At 45.0% G+C, this 17,954-nt stretch overlaps 1 protein-coding gene and 1 long non-coding RNA gene across 6 annotated transcripts in view; one reads left to right on the forward strand and one right to left on the reverse strand.

The window, feature by feature from the left end:
• Window positions 1–13,841, reverse strand: part of LOC142830479 (uncharacterized) — a 137,070-nt gene extending 123,229 nt beyond the window's left edge. The window contains exon 1 of the long non-coding RNA XR_016350207.1: window positions 13,487–13,841. This is a non-coding gene — a long non-coding RNA (uncharacterized LOC142830479). The remainder of the gene's footprint in view (window positions 1–13,486) is intronic.
• Window positions 12,672–17,954, forward strand: part of KAT6B (lysine acetyltransferase 6B) — a 164,796-nt gene continuing 159,513 nt past the window's right edge. For 2 of the 5 annotated variants that reach the window (XM_075935748.2, XM_075935749.2), the window contains exon 1: window positions 13,936–14,228. The gene's annotated coding sequence lies outside the window, so the exon portion shown is untranslated. Of the gene's footprint in view, window positions 12,812–13,934; window positions 14,229–17,954 lie in introns of those variants that run through there. The other 3 variants (XM_075935744.2, XM_075935746.2, XM_075935743.2) reach the window with 3 other exon arrangements.

Here is a 17,954-nt window from a genome sequence, read left to right on the forward strand (position 1 = left end):
TTCCATTATTCCACAGGTGGCTAGGGGAATGACTTGTAGGAAAACAGGGAAGAACTATAAAGAGTTAGCCCCGGAAATAGATTAAGAATGTGAGAGCTGGTGGGGAAATGGGCTCTTTAATGGTTTTATTCATAATACTAATTTGTCCTGGCCTTGCATTTTCATCTGAAAGCATTTCCCAAATATGAAAGGCTTGGATGTCACAACATCTCCCTGCAGAAAGGGAATCACAGGGTTAGAAGGAACCACAAGGGTCATTTAGTCTAGAGATTCCCATGCTGGGGGTGACCCCCGGGTGGGCACAGAATGTATTCTGGGAGGGACATGGGAGCTTTGGGGGAGCCTTAATGTGCACATTTTACTCACAGCAGTGCATTGGAGTCTACTTAAATTGCAGAGAGAGTGCATATTTTTCATGGGTTGCTCAGGGCATAAAGAGCAAATTTCACACCGTTGTATATTCCATCTGACCCTTCTGCGCTGCTGCTGGTGGCACTGTAGCTTTCAGAGCAGGACACTGATCACCAGCCACTGCTTTCCTACCATCTAGCTGTGAAGACAGGGCCACGGCCAGCAGCAGCAGCAAGGAAACGAGAATGGCACGGTGTGGTCTGCTGCTGGTGGTAGTGGCAGAAATGCTGCTTTCAGAGCTGGGCACTCAGCCACCCACTGCTCTCCAGCCACCCACCTCTGAAGGCAGCATAAAAGTAAATGTGGCAACACTATGACCCTCCTACAATAGGCATCGTACTTAAACTTTACTGTCTACTTCAATTGTTCTGTTTAAATCACTGACTTACTGTTTTTAATGTTTAGTGAGAGTTGAACATTTTTTTTTAATTGGAATAAGTTGAAACTCTCTTAACCATGATTTTTTGCTCTGCCAACATCCATGGTCTGGCATGGATGTTGCAGGACCAGAAAGTCCCAGTGCAGGGCCAGCAGCAAGGGTCTCTGTGGGGCCTGCCGCACAGGGGGCTGCCAGCAGCGAGCTGATGGCAGGGCCTCCCAGCATGTTGCAGCGGGGCTGCCTGGCAGAGTTGGCAGACCTGGGCTACGTCTACACTGGCCCCTTTTCCGGAAGGGGCATGTAAATTTCAAGAGTCGTCGTAGGGAAATCCGCGGGGGATTTAAATATCCCCCGCGGCATTTAAATAAAAATGTCCGCCGCTTTTTTCCGGCTTTTAAAAAAGCCGGAAAAGAGCGTCTAGACTGGCCCCGATCCTCCGGAAAAAGTGCCCTTTTCCGGAGGCTCTTATTCTTACTTTGAAGTAGGAATAAGAGCCTCCGGAAAAGGGCACTTTTTCCGGAGGATCGGGGCCAGTCTAGACGCTCTTTTCCGGCTTTTTTAAAAGCCGGAAAAAAGCGGCGGACATTTTTATTTAAATGCCGCGGGGGATATTTAAATCCCCCGCGGATTTCCCTACGACGACTCTTGAAATTTACATGCCCCTTCCGGAAAAGGGGCCAGTGTAGACGTAGCCCTGGTGTGTGGCTGCCAGACAGGGCTGGGAGCCATAGTAGCTTGGTGGGGCAGGAGGCTGCATGATGCAACTGCCTGGCGGGTCCTGGAGCCCCAGCGCAGTGTACACGGCCGCAAGACAGGTCCCGGGCCCCACCGTAGCATGCATGGCTACACGGCGGGGCTGCCTGGCAGGTCCCGGAGCCACATCAGTGATGGCTGCTCAGCGGGGTTGGTAGGGCAGCAAGGCCAGCAGGAGGAGGGGGGCTGGGTCAGAGGCCAGCAGCCGGACCAGGGGGCAGTGACAATGGTCCAGAAATTACCTCCTCTGGTCTGGCAAAATCCCTCATCCAGGACTGGTCAGGTCCCCGGAGTGCCAGACCAGGGAGGTCCAACCTATATACTACTTGTGTGGCAGGGCTGGGGCATAAGTTACTATAGATGTAAGAAGGAGGTATAATCAAAGAAGTCTGACTAGCACTAGCAGTCAGAATTTTGCAGAATTTTTCTCTAAACCCATCCAAGACAGAGGGCTATCTGGCTTTCAGCTGAAAACCTCCAATGAAGGAACTTCCACAACCTCCAAGGCAGTCTATTCCGCGGTCCTACTGTTCTTACAGTTAGGAAGGCTTTTTTCCTGAGCTCTATTCTAAATCTGCTCTGCTGTAGTCTGAAACTATTGCCTCTTGTCTTGGCTTCTGTGGTAAGAAAGAACTACTTTTAATAATAGCTCCTCTATGACTTCATAGTTGGGGAAATAAAGGCAAAAAGAAACTATGATTTTCAGATGGGTTGGCAACATGTACATGCCATTAAAATCAATAAAATCCAGATTAAATCCCAAATGTCCTGACTCCTAGTACTGCTAAATTATGTCAGACAATCATTTTACCCTTCTTCTGTGTTTAATCGGCGTGGAGTCCTGTGGCACTTTATAGACTAACTGAAGTGTTGGAGCACAAGCTTTTGTGGGCAAAGACCCACTTTGTCAGATGCATGGGTCTTTGCCCACGAACGCTTATGCTCCAACACTTCAGTTAGTCTATAAGGTGCCACAGGACTCCTCACCGCTTTTGCAGATTCAGACTAACACGGCTACCCCTCTGATACTTGACACCATGCAAGGCTCTGTGTTTACTGTGACACAACGGAGGAGGTAACATGATTCTCTTTTCCTGGGTATTCTAAATTTACGATTACCCAGGACTTCCCCTATGTGCAGTAACCAGACTTTGGGGTCCAGTCAGTATAGCTGACTAAACTGTCGGGTTTCCTTTTCAACTGGAGCTTCCAGGCAAAAACCAGGCACCTGGCCACCCTAAGAAAGATGCTTGATTAGCAAACGGCAAATGTTCATTCCTTTCAGAAAATCAGACCCCATTAAGATGTCTCAAGCTGGGTATCCAAAATCACCAGTCATTTTTGAAAATGTTGACCTTTATGTGGAACAATTAATAGACACAATTTTGAACCCTAAATCTTTTGCTGTGTTGTTCCACTTTGATTTTCTTGTTTTACAGTTCTGTTAACTGAGCCTCACACAATAAGGCTCTGGTCATTCATCCACATAGGGTGTGATCCAAAGTTCATAGAACTCAATGGGAGTCCTTCCATTGACTTCATTGGTCTCCGGATCAGGCCCTTACACAGGTGCATAATTTTGTTCACATAAATAATGCCACTGAAATCTTTAAGCCTACTTAGATAAGTAAAATTACACATGTCCTTAAGAGTTTGCAGGATTGCGGCCTATATTTGCCCAGGGAAAGTATGGATTTTGATTGTAAGCATTTCTATTTTATCATCATCAAATAGAGTTTGGGTAAAGAGAGTTTAAACCTGGGCAGGTAAAACGTTATGGCAGTTTCACGAGCCTGTATTGAAGAGTTGTATGAGTTAGATAACTGTTTCTTAAACTTTTTAAGATCAAGGACAACCAAACAATTTTTTTTTAATGAGGAACACCAAGGATTTTTTGCTGAGCAAAAAAAAAAGGGGGGGGGGGAGGGGAGGGAAGTTATTGAGGGAAAAAAAAGTCGCCTGTCTCTTTAAGGGTGGCCATTTTGAACTCTGTTGTTCTCCGCCGGCACACCTCCAACTGCCTCGCGGCACATTGGTGTGCTGCAGAACACAGTTTAAGAAACACTGAGTTAAATGCTTCAGTCCATTGATTGTGCTTTTATTACTTTGTGACGTAGGCCACTGGGATCCTTCAGGATACCAGGGACAGTGTAAGCCTGAGTTGTTACAGGCCCCAATTCTGCATTAGAATTTGCTAGAAGTGATGCTTGCAAACTCCCTTTGCCTTCAATAGGACTGCTCCCGTGAGTAAGACAAGCTAGAATTAAGGGGAGATTTTGGTTGGCACAGATGGGAGTTAGGCACCCAATTCCCAGTGAATGTCAGTTAATTGCCTAGTTCCCATCTGTGCTTTGGAAATAGCCCCTTTTGCTCTCAGGCAGCTTCCACTGCCAATATAGAGAACACTGGTGTTTGCATCTGAACAAAATATTCATGTTCTCTTATAGCCACGTGAGATAAAATCTAAATAACTTAAACGAGCAACATGAAAAGGTATTAAACAAAAATGTGTGTTGGTCAAAAATTTATTTGTGGGGGGGGAGGAGGGAAGACAGCAAAAAAAGCAAGTGAAACAGGGACAGATGTTGAGGAAAAGCTCCAGGCCTGATTACCCAGGCATCAAGGGGGCTCAAAAACGAGAGAGGATGTTCTGTAGCTTAATTAATGGAAAGAGGCCTGTATGTCTGACAGCAGCCCTTCTGCAAGGTGAATTCTTTCATAAAAGGCCTCATTCATGAGTTGCCAAGACATCCACAACCTATTCTTGAATTCACACAAAAATTAAAAGAAAAACAACCGACTGGCTAATTTAGCAACTTGCAGGATGCAGCTGGTGCTACTGTTTTCATTAAAAAAAAATAGCCTTTCCCTTTCACCTTCCAACCATTCTGATTTGCCCCCCCCCCCCCCCCCAGCTATTTTGTATCTTGCAGCACCAGTGCTGAGCCTGACAACTCTCTGACTTAGCTGGCACTGTGGGATACAAAATAACAAAGGGAGAAAACATCAGGATAGTGAGAGGGGTGATGGCTAGCACCACAAAAATACATACAACCACAGCACCGCCTGCTCTGATCTTGCTTGTGCTTCTAACAGCAGAGAGAGATGGAAATTTTCCCCTTTTTAAAATAAAACCGTATTTTTCTATGAATTAAACAAAAGGCTTAATGATGCCAGACTGTGAGTCCCCCACCTCAGCATCCTGATGAGTCACTATCTACCTACCCGTGACAGAGAACATAAGGGATAGCTTGTGCCACAGAGCTCTGCAGCAGAATATTTAAAGAGGATTACTTTATGTTTCCAGCACTGATAATTTACCTTCGCCTCTACTGAAGTTCCCAGCTCTTCTGGTCATTAACGCTCTCAAAGATCTGAGGCAGATCAATCAATTGATTGATCCATCAGGTACCATTCCAAAAATTCTCTTTACACACAGCTCTTTCCTACTCAAGAGGTGTTTTAAAACCTTGCCCCTCTGTTTATAGCCCTGGTTCAACTTCAGCAGGGTTAGACTGGCTACTGGCTGAGCACACCATACTGATTAGGCCATCTCTGAGCAAGATTAGAACACACTGTTTGAAGTGGTCTGGGTCATGGACTTCCCATCTGTGCCTGGGCCCTCTATGTTGCAAAATGGGTGGAGCTGGCTGTTTGCAGCGGTCAGAAGTGGTTGAATGATTCCCCTAGTGTTCACCGGAGCATCCACAGCTAAAGCAGTCACTGCATTTTAAATAAAACATTAAATGTACAAATAACAAACAAGTAAATATACCCAGTTAAAATCACAGCAGCCAATATCTTGGTGTCTGGCTGAGCTCCTCGGGGCAGAACTTCAGAAGACACAGAAAGGGGCCACAAAAGGAGGAGTTCGGCTTCCAGAGCAGACTTAGAGCAGACTCGGGACTGTTTTACACAAAGCTGGCTTATAATGCTCCTATTAGGGCATTCCAGTTTCCTTGTGTGATACATCTAGTCAAAAAATATAGGAGGGATGAAGGGAATGAAATGGATGAAAAAGTGTCAGAAGTCCCCTCCCACATGTTCTATTCTTCTTGGCAACATCTGACAAAAACGGCTAATTAAAAAATCAAAATCTGGAAAATGTCAATCAGTTGTAGCTGGACGACAGTGTTCTAGAACGATCTCCCTGTAGGAGACTATGAAGCGTCAGCGTTGGGAGCCTCAAATTTCAGGTGCTTCAGAAGCTCAGAGTATTGTTAGTTATGAAACTTGCCTGTGCCGTTGCTCACAGGGGCTCAGGATGGCCTTGTCTCCTAGTGAGCTCTGCAAGTGGGTTGCTCGGGAGAGGTATTTGTCTCCCTCTTCCTCTCCTGATGGGTCTGGAGAGGGCTGTGAACGTAAAGGCCACTGAAAAAGAGAGAGAGAGCAAGAGAGAGAGAACTTCAGTAGCTTTGAATAGGGTGGCCAGGTTTCCGGCTTTGAACCAGACAGCCCAGTATTTGAGCTTTCTGTCTGGGAAACAAATTGAGAAAATAGAAATGAGAAAACAGAAATGTCCGGTATATTCTAAATAGGATGGAATGTCAATTGTGATGTCATGTCAAGTGTGTCCGGTATTTTTGTTGAAACCATCTGGCAACCCTAGCTTTGAAAGCATGGAAAAAGCTGTTGGGACGCCATGAAGGGGGATTTCATGTGAACTCCACAGAGAATCCCATCATCTTAAGAAGTGACAACTCAATATCCCCAAAGGGAACAGAGGGAGGGAAACCTGAACCTGTAGACAAGTCAACCGATAACAATTGGAGAGTTAATTACCTTCATGCTAAGAAAGACAAGCCAAGGTGTTAAAACCCTTCCTACAAACACCACCACCCTTCTCCCGTTTCACCTAGCCTAACAAAACCTAGTACGATTTGTGGATGAAGAGTCTGTACAGAACCCTGATTATGGCGGCTTTCATTAGCTCTGAGAAAAGAGATCTCCATTCGTTTTCAGTTTCCTCCTTCATCACATCAGCTGCCTACAGAGAATCATGGTAAATATGTGTAAAAACACAACGCTGTGCCAAGTTCGATGATACTGTCTGATGTAGGGAGCTAGAATTTAAAAGGCCAGCCTTTCATTTTGGGATTAGACAGGAAAATACTACTTTTGCACCCAGCAGTCAAACTCCATCTGCCAAAGAGAAAATCTCTTAAAACCAATATACATATGACAAAACTTACTGCAGATTGCAAGAGCAGAGGCTTCTGTATTTTCTTTATCAGAATCGTTTTGGGTCACTCTTTTTATTATGTTTTCATTTATAAAGGGTTAGTACATGATTGATAGGTTATAAGCATGTTGCAGATATAAGCAGTATGTGTTATAGAGGTTTATAAGCATGTTGGTAAGTGTTATAGAGGATTATACAACAAGATTATAAGTATCCTATTGACCTGCTGGACTCATAACAATTGAGTGGTCAGTTGTTAAACATATATTCATCACGTATTATCCCTTTATTAACTATTTATAAATGAAACCTGTTAGCATGTAGTCTGACCTTGATTTGGATGCATTATACAAGACTTTGGAACAGTGCACGTAAGAAAGGCGCTATATATATTTCATTCATCTGCTCTGTTTTAGGGAATTTTCATTTGTTTGTTTTGTGGGAGGCGTGTTTCTTTAAAGTCCTGGAAACTGACTCCTCCTGATGAGGTTCATGAGCTGTTTTGAACTGTAGTTACTGTAGCAGAAGAACAAGGCCCTTGGGAAGGTGTCAAAATGTATATTTACAAGTAAGTGGTTTTGTTCTCCTTGGCTAACAGTTTTCTCGGACTAGAAGTGGACAGGGGTTCTAAGGGTATGTCTGAAGTGCAATGGAACACCCCTAACTGGATCATGTGAGCTGATTTCGGATTGTGGGGCACAGGTTGTAGGGCTATAAAATCGCTGTGCATAGGTTCAGGCTCTGACTGAGAGGTCCCAGGGGTCTCAGAGCCTAGGTGCCAGCCTGCACCCAAATACCTACACTATAACTTTATAGCCCCATGGACTGAGCCCCATGAGTCCAAATCCGCTGACGCAAACTAGCCATGGGTATTCTATTGCAGTGTAGTCATATTTTAAGAGGTTTGAACAGGGGGCAAACTGTCAGAATGACTGCTGGGTTCTATTCCCAGCTCTAGCACTTGCTACAAACCACTCCTTGCCTCGGTTTCCCCATCTGTAAGATAGGGATAATAATACGCATTCACCCAAGAGGGCTGTTGTGAGGCTTAATTAATTAATGTTTGTATACTAGATCCTTGGATTTAACCAAGTTACAGAAGTGTGATTTATTATTAAAAGTCACCCTTTGTCCCAATGGGATGGCAATTGATCCAGCACAAACATTCTGATTCTCGTATCATAGCATCACACCAATTATAATTCTGGAGCTAACGTGTCAGCATTTCTGCTGTAAACCCTTCATTTAAGGGATTTAGAAAGAAAATACAAGAACTAAATGAGGCATCAGCAGGTGATTATTTTATACTATCATTTTGTTATTTAAGACTAATCGCTGAACGAGTGAGTACAGCACAGGCCCAGAATATATGGTCATAAATATTTTACTATATATATTTGTTACTATTTATTAATTGTATGAGGTGAAACCTAAAGGCAGGGATCAGGGTTCCATAGTGCTAGTGTGTATATAATAAAGCATACCATGTACAGTATTCTCATACATAAGACAAGGAACATAAAATTCACCTGGAAAGGGATTGGCTCACATATATGGACCACTCTTTCAGGTTCAGTTACAATGAATGTAAGAGGCTACAGAAGACAGAGGTGAGATGAAGAAGGGATGAGTTATTACCAGGCCAGAAAGAAATCTGCGTGGGAGCTCAAGACCACAGCGGGAGCCGCAGCTTTGCTGTTGAACTTGAGCAACGAAGCAGGCCAGAAAAAGAGATGTAGCTGCAGAATTTGTGTACCTGACATGTCTATGGAGACACTTAAAAGTGGACAGAGAGATAGCTTACTGATCTTTTGCAGGTATCTTTATCCCCAACAAGGCCACTACAGCTAATGATCATTACACAATAACTCTTGAGTGACATTGTGGCTGAATTTGTCAATGGGGCTTTTGCTATTTACTTAATTGGGGTCTGGATTTTACCCCTTAACCTTTCCAAAGGAGATAATTTAGGGCCCATTATTAAAATGATGGAACCCCTGGTTTTTTTTTCTAAATTCATAAAAATAAAGGACAATAATGACTCCAAGGAAGAGAAATACCCTCAGAGAAGGACATGCCCTTTGCAAATGAGCAGCATGTGTATTTAGATGAGAGTGCCCTCAAATTTCTGAGCTGATGCGAATTGGTTAGCCCTTAGCTGATGTGTATTGGTTTGTCACAAATAAGGAGGTTTAAAGGGAAGGTTCAAACTTCAGCCTCTTGTTTCTCTGGTTCCCTAAGCCCTGTTACATAGATGGTTACAAATCCCTCCTCTTGTAACTACACTGATCTTAATGAAATTACACCGTGGATTAGATTTACATATGGGAATAACTTTACACTCAGGAGTAGTCCCTACATAGATTGTAGAATCAAGCCCCAATGTATTATTATTGTTTGTATAACGCCCAACCTATAATTCCCAGACAGGTAGGAACACAAGTAGTGCTTCTGCTTAAGCACTGAGCTCAAACTGCTATATCCTTGTGAAGATAATACTTCAGCCAGAAGGCTTGGTTTTCAGAAGTGCTAAACATCCACAACTCCGACGGAAGTATGTGGCAGCACTTCTCAAAATCAGGCACTACATCCTTATTTACACTGGCTTGCATCCACAAAGTGGGTAACGTGTCTGGATTTCTGCACGAACCCTAAAGACATACAGTCCATCAGACATGTAGATGTATGCAAACAAATGTGTCTAGCAGCACACATGTGAAGGTCTATCTGTATTTTCCTACTGAAAAACAAAAGTATTAGGCTTATCATAATTAAGGGAAGGAAATTGGCATGGAATGATGAATTGGACCATAATATTCCCTTGTAGATTCAGGTGCAGTAGTGTGCTTTTGATCTTGGAAAGTACTTGAGGCTCTGAGGCACATGCGGGGATCACATAGCACATTTCTACCTGAGATGTCTAGACATCTTTCAGAACTTACGAGCATCATTTGGTATTGTAACTCATTAGTGTTAATAATTATAAGAGATGGGGGAAGGAGGTGGGGCAATAGCTTTTATTGGACCAACTTTGTCAGTCAAAAAGACAAGTTTTCAAGCTCTTCTTCTCTGTGCAACTCAAAAGTTTGTCTCTTTCACCCTCAGAAGTTGTTCCAATCAAAGTTATTACCTCACCTACCTTGTCTCTCTCATATCTGTTTGAACCAGCAATAACAGTACTGCAGATAGTAGTCATAGGCATATAAATCCATCACAGTTTGGGTACATCTGCACTTGCTCCCTAGTTCGAGCTAGGGATGCAAATGTAGGCGACCGAAATTGCTAATGAAGCAGGGATTTAAATATCCTGCGCTTCATGCTGGCATGTTACTCAACAGCTGATTTGAAAGTGAAAGTGCGCGCTGGGACGCGTTAGTTCGAACCAAATCCCAGGGCTCTAAAATATCACAAATCAGAAGCCTTATAACATAGTCCGAAATGACTTTCTGATATAGATGTAGTAAACCTTAACATTTAGCATTAATATGGAAATCTACATCTCTTTCTGATCTCAATCCAATACATGAGCATCTACTAGTGGGGAAAGACCTTGATTTATTGGAACAGATTATTTCCTATCCACTTTCTAATGGCAGATGTCTTTTCTTTTTTCCTCTCCCGTAGAGAGTTTTGAACTTCACAAAACCTAAGAGAGTCTGTGATTACAGGATACCTGTGGGCAGCATTTCATCCACAGGGTGTGGAAAGGGAAGTCAGTGGGCCTACTTGTGTGAGTAACATCAAGCATTTCCATGGGCGGCTGGTAAAGGTAGGGTTGGAGGAGGCAAAACCTCAACCTAGCCCCTTTTGCCTAGGCCACACACCCCCATCACAGGGAGGATGGGCGGCACGTGACCTGAGCCTACCCAGCCCGGAACACAGAGAGGGCAGATGGCTCCAACCTTTCTGACCCCAGAGCACGGGGTGGCCGGGCACTGGGGGCAGCAACACTCTGACCCCAGTATGCCTCCAGCAGGCGTTCTGGGGGCAGAGTGTGGGCGGGGCCAGGGTAGCAGCTGGGAAGGCAACGCCCTCCCCTGCCTAGTGTATCAGCCGCCCATGAGCATGTGTGCGTTTCCAGGATCAACTCCCAGATTGGGTATCTACAACAGGGAGGATCTTTTCAAAAAGATGCTGGAGTAAACTTACATGCCTCAGTAGCATGCGCTGGGGAGAAAGTTATGTTCTATTATTAGACTACTAGAAGATTTACCCTGTGTTGCTCGGATCCTTAACTCAATTAATTTTTTGGGAAAATAAAATGGACATGTACATACTTCATTTAAACTGTTGTTCTGGGGTGGGGCTTGAGATGAGTATGCAGGCTGCCTGGAAGAGAGAGGACTACTCCAGCATGGAGCAGACGTGTCTGGGGATGGGGAGCAGCCGCCCCTCTGCTTCCCCAGCACAGAGGTGCCCCAGCTGGAAGGGAGGCACAGTCCTCTGCCGGCTGAGAACAGAGTTGCCTGCCCGGCCTGAGCCCTCTTTCAACATTCGCTCAGTTACGTCAGTTTTGAGGACTATACTTGATTTAGTGATCCTGTCTCTTTTCGGTTTGGTTTTAAGAGAAGCCAATCCCATTCCAGGCACATCCATTTTCCTGGAACAACCAAACTCTGACATTGCTTTAAGTTACGATAAGAGGCATACTGAATTTGGTGGGTCTAGTTCTTACCGTGTAGGAGGTGTTCTTGAACAAACAAACAGACAAACTCAAACAGATAGTAGATAGTGAAGTGTGATGTTTGCTCACTATACGTGAGCAAACATCTGAAAGTATGAGAGCTTTGACCTGATGTCTGGCTCTTGCTAACGTCACTCAGGACGGCAGCATGAAGGAGCTGGTTAGAAGTGGGACTTGACACAAGTGTAGCCTTCCTAGAACACCAATACATGTAGAATCAGGGCACCTAGTTCCCTAAAATAAGTCTGTATAGTAATCTCACCGGATAAGCATAACAGGGGAGGAAATATTCACCATTTGCTCAATTCTTCCCTGTCCCATTGGCGATTATGACAGACTTGCCCAGAGTGGGGAAAGAGGGATTCAGGAGGATCTCTCATTATGGACGAAGCAATTTAAATCATTTTATGATATAGGAATCTGCAGTCTCCCTGTGTGTCTTTTTTTCCCATTCCAATGTTTTAAATTTCCAAATATTTATTTTTCAAATGATTCATTTAAAACATCTCAGAAGCTTGAGAACCCTGCAGAATACTTTTAAATCAGGTAAGATATTTATAACTATGTTCTACCACTTCCCAATCCAACCAAAACACCCCAAAACATACCCCTCCCCTGCCCGGTCTGTAACCCAGACCTAACCAGACTGGCACTGATGATCAGAAACCACCAGTCCCTCCAACCTTCCTTAATTTTTTTCCTCCTTTTTTGAAAAAGCCCTATTTCCTACTTTCCAGCAGCAGACAGAAAAGTGGGGAGGGAACCTCATCTGTCACAGTCTATGCAGATTAACCTTTCAATTAGCTGTTCTCAGGTTCTGTGTCTTAGCACCAGCGCTCCAATCTGCGTCCATTTAGCATCAGGAAGGCTTGAGGTTTAGGGTGGTTTTTTAAAATTAATAATAGTCATTATTTGTTTTAATGTTTTCCCTTTGCTTCCCCACATCCTGACAGGAACGGTTGCAACCCATTTTTGTATGTATGATCTCACTCCCACCCCTCTTTTTTTTTGGTGTGTGTGTGTGTATGTGTGTGTAAGAAGAGGAGCCCTACAGAGGAGGAGGGGAGACAAGGTATTCTCTCTCTATTATTCTTTTTTTTTCTTTTGCAAAGGGGTTTAGAAAAGGTAACTGATGCAATCAATCCGTTAACTTGGGATTCCCCCCCACCCCTTCCTTGTCTGTCTTTCCTGGCTGCGTTTCCTCACTGTGTATGTGTGAGGGGGAGGTTGTGTTGTTGTTGTGTTCCTGGCTCTGGTTGCAGCCAGGAGAGAGGAGAGAGAGAGAGAGAAGCGGCGATCGCGTTTCAGGGGCAGCACATTCCGCAGGAACCGCTGCTGCAGAAACACACACAGCCAGAGAAAGGAGGTCATTGCAAGCCAAGGGGGGAAACCTGCACCGGAGGTTAGACTCGTAGGAGTTTATGGGCCGGGGGGGGGGGGTGGTAACAGGGAGCATGCGATGGGTTTTGTTTTGCATTAGGTGACAGGCTGCAATTTACCATAATAACCCTCTTCCCCTCCTCTCTGTGCAAGGGGCTTGTCACTTTTTTCCCTCCCCCGTTTTTTTTTTTTTTTTTTTTTGCATTGGAGGCTGATGCACGTGTTTGCAGACACTTGTGCTCGGCAAAGCATTGCAGCGTCCCCGTGCATGTTGCAGAGGAGGGGATGGCTGGGGTGGGTGGGGGAGGGAAGGCAAGGGGGAGGGGGGGCTGGTTGGCTTTTTGTGTGTTGCATGCGCCCACCCTAGCCTCCTCTGCAGAAGGGGTGACAGAGAAGTCCTGGTGCTTTGCATGGGGAAACTTGTAGGGACCGGCATGTGGCGTGGGAGCTGGGAGTCATTGTCATCCCCCCCCCCCCCGCGGCCCCTCCATGCGCGCTGAGCCGCTGCTAGTGCCAGGCACCTCGGGAGGGTGATGCTGAGAACACGCAGGGTCCATCTCGCCCGCCCGCACGAGTGGCAAGATCCGCGGCACGCGCGTGAAGCTCCGTATTTAAGGCTGCGTATTAATGTGTGTCGCGCGCCCGCCCTGAAGTATTGGTACGGCGGCCGTCGCTTGTGTCTCTTGCCAGCACTCACCTCTCGAACAAACTTCAGGAGCAGGCGGCGACGGGGAGGGGGAAGGGGCGGGAAGCAGGCGGGATTGACGGGCGCGGCAGCCAATAGGAGGGCGACGTTGCGAGATTCCTCGCCCCCACTCGTAATCTGCTGCCAATCGCTAGAGTTCAAGGCTGGGCCAGGGGGTAGCCGGGTCCCCGCGGGTGTTTGGCGGCGGCAGCGGCCAATGGCTGTCCACGGGGCCTCCCCCTTGGCAGATGGGCGGGGCTCCTCTTGGCGGCGGAGGGAATGTCCCGTGATTGGCACGCCCCGCCCTCCAATGGGGAGCCTGGCTGGCCGCTGGGCGGGGCGCGCCGCTCCTGCGGTCGGCCGATGGACAGCGGGGGCGGCCAATGAGCGCGGCGCGGCGCGGCCCAATGCCGAGCGGCGGTGGGCGGGGCTTGCGCCGGAGGGCGGAGTCTGTGTGTGTGGTGGGGGGGGGGGAGGGTAGGTAAGGTTTTAATGAGACTCCATTGGGCTGTAATCAGTGTCATGTCGGATTCACGTTAACTACAACAGGGTGAAACAAAATGGCGGCGGCTTAGGTGAGCCCAGCAAGCGCCGCCGCCGCAGCAGGGCGGGGGGAGCCAGCCGCAGCAGCAGGGGCGGCAGCTGCCTCAGCCTCGCAGCAGCAGCAGCAGGGGGAAGAGCCAGCAGCAGGGGGAGCAGCCGCAGCCGCACCTGGAGGTGGCTCCTCCCCTTCCCAGCCCTGATCCCCGCCGAGGTGAGTGGTACCCTGAGCGGGGGAGGGGAGCGCTGTCCCCACAGCATCCCTCCCCCAGGGCAGGGGGGGGCAGGTCTCTCACCCAGGCACCGCCTCGTGAGGGGGCAGCCCACGGGGGTGCTGCCCTCCCCGCCCAGCCTGCTAACGTGCAGGAAAACGGGGGCGAGGGGGGCTGCCTGCCTGAAGAGGGGTCTCTTTTAAAATGATGCTCCCTTTCCCCACTAACAGCCCCCCTCCCCGTGATAGCTGAGACGTGCCAGTCAAGTCCTCCCCCCCCCTTGGCTGCCCCAATATTGCGAATTTCAAAATGCTGCCTTGGAAACACTTGGTTTGCAACGCGTCCCCGCTCAGAACTTGCTCGTGGAGAATTTCATATTCCCCTCCCTCCCCCCCCCCTCCACAAACTTTGCCTTTCAATCACGCCCAGCCCCTCAAAAATAGGTCTCCAACAAAAGCAGCCACCCCAGACCAGCCCTGGAGTCGGAATAGCCACTCCTCGCAGTCACTGATGACTTCAGATCACTGTCATGGTAGTAACACCTTCAGTGCTTTTAAAAATGAGGGGAGGTAGGGGAAGAAGGTGGGAAGGACAAACGTTCAGTTTTGTTGCTGTCATGTGGTGGTGGTGGTGGTGCTAGGGTGGTGCTTGTTGCTGTCATGATGTTGTTGCTGATTTAATATGTGATCTTAAGTTGGTTTGTGGGATATTGCAGCATACAAACACTTCATCAGGTCCTGGTTTACACTTGCTGCTTTCCAAGAAATTAAATAATCCCTTGATTTATTCCTTGCAGCGAAACTTACGAATGCCTCTCCCTTTGCAGTTAGCTAAGGTTTATGCAAGTACCAGTTCATTCACTTGTCATAACTAAAGGTATATACTGTGTGAAGAGAAATGAAATCACTGGCTCCATGATCTGAATAATTTTAATTTAAAGAGTGTTATATGCACTGAGAGTTCCTCTGACTTTTTTTCTTTAGTGGTTGTATTTATTTTGAGAAGGAAACCCATGTCTTGAATCTTTAATTGAGCAGCTAGAGGAAGGAATTAGAATTGATGGGCTGCATAATTCAAAATAATAGGCTGGATGAAAGGAGTGTGGCCAAGAGAGTTTGTTTAATGCAATGGCAGTTTTGTCGTCTTTCTCCACTCCTGCTGCAATCCTTACCTGACCCTGATGCTGCAGCAGAGAGCTGGCCTGCTGCTCCTGCTTCTGCTGTCTGTGAACAGAGCAAATAGGAAGGAGCTGAATGAAATGGTACTTTTCAGGTCACCAGCAGGTTGCACAACTCACTGTCTCTTTTCTGTTCTCTCTCCCCTTCTCACCTCCAAATCTATTGTGTTTGTTTACTTGTGTATAATATGTAAAGCATCTGAGGATAACTTTGAGTTCTTATGAACAGCTACATTAAAACTTGTTTTCATCTAAGCAAACAGCTTGGTTTCTGCAATTCAAATTGTTTCTGAATGGTCCAGATACTAGATTAGTCTAAAGGAAGATGTCATTACAGGATTATAGGATTAGAGACTACATTGAAGAATGACATGTTCAGTCAAGGTATTTTTAATTAGCTTTAGCCCTACAGTAGATATGTTTTTAAAGCCAGGATATTTAACTTCATTCTAAACATTGTTATGATTTTGCAACTATTTTTTATCTAGCCTAGCTAATGACTTAAACACAGGCCAAACACTGAACATGGAGGTCTTTTCTTGTGTTGCAAAAGCAAGGTGCTGTGCTTTCCAGTGCTGCTGTATCTGCATGCTTTATACTAATGTCTGAATGTTCAAAAATGTAGCCAAAGGATTACTGACTCCTAACCACTTGGCTGCTAAAATGCTGCATTTTAAAAGTGATCAGAGTTGCTATGGCTTTCAAATCAAGGCATAATTGAGCATTTGAGAAACTGAAACCATAATACATAGTACCCACTAAGTTAATGCACGCCACCAAGAGACTTGGAACTGGTCCCTTCCAATTTAAAGTCATGATGGTAAAACTAATCCTTGCTTTGCTGAAGCTTAGGAAAGTCTTAATAGAGTATTACTTAATGTTAATGTTTGAATTTTTTTGAATGAGTAATGTGCACACCAAGAAGATTGTATAATATTCTTTACTAGTTTACTTAATAAAATGAAGTGCCAACAAACTTTTGGCCAGATAACAATTGCAATATTAAGTTTTAAATGTGTGTGACTTTGGTTTCAGCTGTGATAAAAATATTTTACAAAATTATTATCCATAGCTATATTTTGCATCTTTCTTCAAAATAAAACTATGGTTAATAATTTTGTGAAATAGTACAGAATTCACTTGTTAACTTTGAAAAGTTAGGCAGTAGCGTGAGGCAGCAGGTGGGAGTGGGTACGCGCAGGGAGCCGGCTTAAGCGCTGGTTACCCGCATGCACTGGCACCTAGAGAGCCAACTGCTGATTTTTCAGCAGTTACACGGTTACTTAATTGCATGCATTTTAACATCTATTTTTCTGATTTCTGCTAATTTGTTTTAAAAAAATTGAAGTTAAATTTTCTACAGAGTTAGGCTAGCCAGAAAAGCAAAAACGCTGAACAGTGCTGGGGAGAATGTTTGTTTGCTAGTAAGTTTTTCATTTACAGTAGACCTTTTTGATGCCCATTGTGAATGCATCAAGGTGCTTTGCTTAATTAAATATACTCCATGACAAAACAACAGAATACCAAAGTCATTATTTGTCAACTTTTTAAAAAAAGTAATTCAAAAGCCTGGTTGAACAAGTGTCGCACTGTGTCTTTGAGCTTAACAAACTTGGACCATGGTGGACCTCTGGAACAAGTACATTTTAAAGATGGTGCTTCTCCATTGAGAGAACCTTGCTATATGCAGTGTAAATTCTCTGTAATTCTGGTGATACACTCCACCAGTGTTGATTTAGTAGGGGCTAGCATGCAGGAGATTGTGACAGCGAGGGAATTCAAAATAAACAGGTAAAAAAATGTGATTCTGCTTACATACACCTCTGCCACCACTGCTGGCTAATAAAAATTCCAAAGGTTACACCATTTATAGTGATATGGTTCATCAGTATCCTGGAAGGTTGGAACAAACCCTACACTGTGTGGTTTGGAATTTAATGGAAATAAGATGGTACTTTGTACGAAAGTAATGTACTAGTCTGAATTTGAGTAAGTTTAAAATGTGGCAGATTTGTATGACTCAGCAATTACGTTTCTTTAAGGGCTTATATTGAGGCACTGGCTTTTATCTCCATGGAAATCTCTCTTTTCTTTCTTTCTTAAAGAAATTCAGCTGTATAGGAATCTTGTGCCATTGCAAGGGAATTCCTTCAGGATTTTATTACAGGATATGGTCAAACCCTGTAAAATGGCATTAGTGTGACTTCTAAGATATATTTACTTGTGGTGGTTTTTTTTAGACCATTTCCAGGATTCAGAATACCTAAAAAACTAAAGCATAGGTGGATTTTAACCTAAAACTCTCTCCTTTTATAAGCATTGCAGTAATGTCTGAAATGGTCTTCACCCATGCTTTTCATCCATGGTTCTAAAACTGTAGTAGAACTTTCCGTGTGTGTGTAACCAGAACAAGACCTAACACATGCCTGTTTGCTCCTCTTGAAAATGACTTTCTAAGAAGATTAGAATAATTCCAATTTATTAGATAGATGTGACTTGTGGAACTGCAATTTCATATTGTGGTGAAAATACGTAATATACTCTGTTTTCA

This window comes from Pelodiscus sinensis, chromosome 8, assembly GCF_052426305.1.
Source record: "Pelodiscus sinensis isolate ZL-2025 chromosome 8, ASM5242630v1, whole genome shotgun sequence".
Lineage (NCBI taxonomy): Eukaryota > Metazoa > Chordata > Testudines > Trionychidae > Pelodiscus > Pelodiscus sinensis.